At 46.9% G+C, this 5,823-nt stretch overlaps 1 long non-coding RNA gene across 1 annotated transcript; it reads left to right on the top strand.

Annotated features, from left to right (window-relative positions):
• The first annotated feature begins 514 nt into the window (after nt 1-514).
• Nucleotides 515-4,850, top strand: LOC123150901 (uncharacterized). The gene is made up of 4 exons (XR_006475397.1): nt 515-892; nt 960-1,039; nt 1,221-1,334; nt 1,409-4,850. It is a non-coding gene; the product is annotated as an uncharacterized lncRNA (long non-coding RNA).
• Nucleotides 4,851-5,823: the final 973 nt, after the last annotated feature.

Genomic DNA, 5,823 nt, shown 5'->3' with positions numbered 1-5,823 from the left:
CTGGCCCGTGCATGCCTGTCTCCTACATCGTGTCTCGCGTCTGGAGACGGGGTGTCCGCTCTAGCCACGCCGCGTCGCATCCAAGTCATACTGACCGCTTTCTTTTTTTAAGTCGTCTGTGACCGATATTCCGCGTTTCTCCCTCTGTCCGGTGGCCCCTGTCCCATTCTGGTCCCGCGCGTCAGCGTCATCTGCCACGCGTCGGCGCCGTCCACTTTGAAAGGCGCGGGCTTCTCGTTGGGTGGAGCCATTTGCGGGAGGTGTCGTTCAGTGGGCGCCGCGTGATTTGCACAGCGTAGTCTTCGATTGGTGGGTGGGATGGACTGACGAATGTACACACCTGCCCTTGCCTCTTCCCACTATGACGGGTGGCCCAGATTAGCGGCTGGTCCCATGAGTCGGTGGGTTACTTATTGATTGGGTCACCCGGGGAACGTGCCAGAGCGGTTTGGGCCAATGTGCATGTCCCGCACCGCGCGCGACGTGCGTGCTGCGTCCGCGCTGATTGGTGAAAACCTAGGTTTGACGAGAGATTTCCGCGCCGCCACCTGAAATCCCTCGGACGCGCGCTCCTCTCCTCTCCCCAATCTCCATCTCCATCTCCATCCTCGTCAGCGACGAAACCCACCACCTCCTTCCTCTCCGCCGTGACCCTCCGTTCTCTTCTCCTCCCGAACCTCTCTCATGTCGCCATGCTAGCACCGAGCACCGCGTCCGCCCAACCCTCTCTGCTGCACAGGAGGAAGGAGGACGAACAACGGCGGTCTGAGCTCCGCTGCCTCCATCACTGTCTCGTCCTCCTCTTGCGCGCCGGCCGACCAGAGGCTGCCTCCCTGGTTCCCCCTGATCTGCGCGGTTGGACCTTCATAGCGTTGTTCAACCACATCCACATGTACGTCTTCTCTCTCTCTCTTTCTCTCTTTGCGATTCGGGAGGAATGATATGGTCGTGGCTCGCAGGGTGGTATGTGCGAGCGATGACGCCGGTGGCCTGTGGCCAGATATGGAGGCTTAGCTAATGCAGCGGCATGGCAACTTAGGTAAGAAAAGCACATGTTCTTGTTTTGTTCAGTGTGCTTTTTACGCCATACTCCGCCAATATATAAAGAATTTATATTTGATTCATAGACATCCTTGACACCTAAGTGTGCGTGTGAGTCCCCTACAAAATCTCTTTATCTCTCTCTCTCTAATTATCTCGTTTTGCCTTTGAGATTGCAGATGCGAGCACTAGCTGTTTGTATAAATGCACAAGGAGGAGTGCTCAGGGGAGGACGATAGTTGTTTGTATAAATGCACAAGGAGGAGTGCTTAGGGGAGGACGATAGATTTCAGGTGTGGTTTCTTAGCAGTACGAGATGCCAAATGTTAGTTAAGCTTATGATTTGTGCCTCTTGTTCTTCACATAGGTGTACATGGAGGAGGTGAAGGCGACTACAAAGGAGCTTGCCGTAGCTGCTCACCTGCTTCGGGAATCCTCCTGACAGAAGCACGATGCCATGTCCTAGAGTTTGTTCACGTACTTCTATCTGCCTATAATATATGCTGACAATTATATGTGACTGATTAATTAACTAACGAGAGCAGTTTTTTAGCACCCGGGTGTCTGGACACCCGTTTATCACACCGTCCATGCAGTACCCAGTATATTGAGATATGTGCCAGGTCCCGAACCACCGTTTGGATTAGCAGACTGAGGGAACAATAAACGCAAGTGGTCTTAGATTGGTACTGTTCATTGTAGGCAGAATCGGCAGACTCTGCCACCGGTCCAGTCAACATCAAAACTGACATGTCAGCCTCCTCTCGAAGCAGGGTTAGACATGCCGGCTCGTGGTTCAAACCAGTGACAAGACCTGACATCCTGTGAAGCAAACCAGCGTCGCAAAAGAACGTAAAATCTACATAGATAAAAATTTCGCCGGTATGCCCAAAGGTCTCCATCAGCAATCTTATTGCATAGATAAAATGTCGAATTAACTTTAAGCAGAGAAGACACAACACTCTACAGCTTACCGTGATTTTCACTTGTATACTATAGTTGTCCACGTGAAAGGCTGGGGTTTCCCACATGTTGCTTGGCAGGATACGTCGCATGCACGGCCCATGTCCAGTCTTTTCAATATATATTAATCAGCCTGTCATGTTTACAGGCGAGAGGACCTAGCATCTGCTGCCTAGCCTACCTACCCCTATTCCCTACTTGTCCCTGGGAGCACCTCCATTAGCTTGGTTAAATGGCTTGGATAAAGTTGGCAGCCGCTGCTAAATAACTGCTGTTCGGCAAAGCAAGGCACGAATCTCATCAAGGGTGAATGGACAAGATAAAGGGGTGCCGGGACTCCCGGGTGCTACAACACATTTTCGTTAACTAAAACTTGAGAGGTTAAGGACAAGTGTTTTCAAATGAAGGAATATAGTGTACGTGCAGCTAATTACATACACATATGCATCATTCCATAATAATTGGAAGTTTGGATATTAGGTATTTGTTAAAGACCAGGGATCCTAATTTGCCATTCCCATACCACAGTTTTCACTGTATGTATCTCATGAACATTATCATTATGCTCTGTATCAGAATTGTCACTGTATCTCATCATTGTTTGGAGTATACCTTTGCAGCTCCATAGTTATTAGAATGGTTTTACTTCCACATAATAGCCTTGTTCAAATAAAATCACAAGACCTTCGTAAGCTTGCTTAGTTACTATGGAGAAGGGCCTTCTTCCAAGGAGCTGTAGATTTTGAATATGCTCCTGGTTGGACACTTTTTCCACTATATGTACAGAATAGGGGTAGGGAAGAGCGCAACTTAGGTTTTGGGGCAGGCCTCACTAGCAATTATGGCATCCTCTTATTTGGTTGCAGGTTACTTGCCTTCTTCTTTCAGCCCATCTCAAGAATTATAGTGCAGTTTTTGTGGAGAGCCCATGTTGGTTTGCTTGATTTATGTTCAAAATGGACATTACAATGCTCTTTGAGTCAAGTTTGTATATATTCCGAGTAGTCCTTTATTATTTATCAACTGAGGCATGATTGTTGTTGCACTTACTAAAAATAATCCTGGTGTTATTTTCTTTGAGAAAAGAAATAGACGGCTCAGATGTGTGCTTCTTAGCATCACATCAAATTGAATAATCGGATAGGGTTATATATCATCATATCTGCATACATAATATCTTCTGTAATTATATACCGGTGTAGGCTCTTGTTGTTAGATGATGAACTTATGTTATTTTATGCCAAGTAGTTAAATTTATGTGCACCTTCTCATGTGTTTACTTGTTTCTGCTTTTATAGTATGGCTTGGTCCTGTTGTGAAAAAAGATCCTGATATGTTCGATTATTCTGTTTTTTTCTTTATCCAATGACCTATTAATGTGCTTTGAGCATATGACAATTGTTTCCTCACTATCTTAGATTAGTAGTAATCCTTCTTTTATGTTTCTGCAATTTCAGTTCTTGCCTTTTGAAATTTCCTTTGCATTCTGTATCTGCGCATCCCCTCTTGTGGGCTGTTGTAATGGTCTACTGAACAGCCATATCATGCTATGATTGCATCGTTGCATGACAATGTACCATATGCTCATGCATTTCTTTTCTTACCGATGTTGTCCTGATGAGTTGGTTGGCTTACATGTGCGCCCTCCGTCCTAAAATAAGTGTCTCAACTCTGTTACAAAGTTGTACTAGAGTTGAGACACTTATTTTGGGATGAAGGGAGTAGTCTGCTGTGAAGGTCTACTTGTTTTAGGTAGCATTGCTTTCTGGAATACGTCATTGGAACCTGGTAACATTCACTGGTTACAGTCAGATAGACAGGAAGAACATACTTGTGTATGAGTTCATGCACAACGAAAGGACCAACTTAGCTGATGGTAAATTTTCTCTGTGGAATCAACAACACGCTACTATATATACACGTACGATTCTTTCGCAGCAAAATTTTGTCCATGCAGTTGTATTTCAGATCTTTAGAACTACAGGGTAGTTTCTATATTTGATGATTCAGGTTGTCTTAGGCTGCAGCTCCCCGTCCTCCCCGTCCAGCTACCGTGTACCCCATATCCTTTGAAGAGGATAAATCTGAATGAAAACTTGGAATTACCTAATAGGTGCATACATGAACTATTGATGATGTGAATAGAAACACCTGTAGTAGCGCTGACCTTTGGCAACCTTCACGTCGTGCCTCCAAGGCAGGCCATGAGTGATGGTTGCCGTGATGTTGGCCTTGCAAAAAAATAGGGCTTTGCTGACTGGTGACTGGCTATAGTTTGTGTTTGTTGTTTACATGTCAGTTTTTAACAATTTGACCTATCTTTTAAAGACAGTATAGTTCACAAAAAGGAAACTTTTTATAGAAAATATATCGGTTTATATTAGACCATTCTAGACCATATCTCTTTAATACATAGTTTATTATATTTTCTGTTTTTAAATATGAGAGTGCCCATCTTACTTAGTGGCATTGCTATGCTTCATAGTATACAATATTTTGCATGCCTGTATAATTCGTAAGTGGTTTTTCGTATTCAGGTGTTATTAATATGGTGAGTGATTGAAGGGGAGGCATGAGGAGAGAGCAGTCCAAAGGGTGGATGGAGCATGTGACTTGTTGATGTTAGTTTCCATTTCCGGAAAGAACAAATTTTCTATGATTTATGCTGATGTGTCAAAGTCAATGTAACGCCCCGAGAATCTTGCTACAGTAATCCCCTCTAATGATGCCTTGTCGTCATGCTTTCCTAAGCCAAAATGCCCCTTGTCCAAAAATCAAGTCCAATTCAATTCAAATTGCAAGTCAATTATTTGCATCTTCAAATGAGCCAGAAAAATAGTTCACAATGTGGCAAATATTCTTTAAGTATTTGTCATGATGAAACCTACCTCTGTTCGATTACAAAAATGCTCCTGGAAATTATTTGAGTGCTCCAGCAACAATTAAATTGGCCTTTTCAATTCCTAAAAGTGTGTAATCATTTCCAAATGCTCAAAACAATTTTTGTGCAACTTCACAATATTGCACATTATTTATTGTGGCATGTGGCACATTTTACAAGAGACATTTGGTGCTCGGAATAATTGCAAAGCAGTAGCTTTTGATTTCCAGATAAGAAAAACTAAAAGAAAAAGGCAAAGGAAAGAAGAAGGGGTGGGAGAGCCCTGGCCTCCCCTTGGGCCTCGGCCCACCTCGGCCAGCCGGACGGCCCACAGCCCCCTCCTCCTCGCTGCCCTGGGGATCTGCCCAGCAGCCCAACCCCCACCCTCGGTCGTCTTCTACTGCTCGACCGACCGCTCGGTCGCGGTCGCCACCGGACCGGCTCACTGGCGTCATCGACGAGGGGATAAGATCCCCCGACGCCTCGGGCTTCCCCGTCTCCCCTCCCCACTTGCCTCCTCATCTCCCAGATCCACCTCTCCCCTCTTCCTCACTCCCGCTCTGCCGATCTGGAGAAAGGGGCCGACGCTTTCGTCGCCGTCGCCGTGCCACCATCGCGGCCACTGCCGTCCCCGGGCGCCTCCGGCGTGTCCACCTGCCTCGCCGACCTCTGCTACGCCCTCCCCGACCACGGGCTCGGGTCGGAAGCCACCAAGGAACCCACTGCCTCCCCGTCTTCAACCTCCGTCCACCACGGTCGCCGCCATCTTCCTCCTCTCCGGCGACCCCCCCTGCTGCTACTAAGCCTATCACCGGCCTCCTTGTGCCGCTCAGTGAGCCCTTCATCCTTCTCCCTCTCTGTTCCCTCTCGCGCACCCTCTAGCCTCGTCTCCAACCGCGGCCGAACGCCAGCGTCCCCCCGCCACTCGCCGTCGTCGT

The sequence above is a fragment of the Triticum aestivum genome, chromosome 7A (assembly GCF_018294505.1).
Source record: "Triticum aestivum cultivar Chinese Spring chromosome 7A, IWGSC CS RefSeq v2.1, whole genome shotgun sequence".
Taxonomy (NCBI): domain Eukaryota; kingdom Viridiplantae; phylum Streptophyta; class Magnoliopsida; order Poales; family Poaceae; genus Triticum; species Triticum aestivum.
The sequence above is the reverse complement of the archived record's forward strand: the minus strand, read 5'-3'. Positions and strand labels throughout refer to the sequence as shown.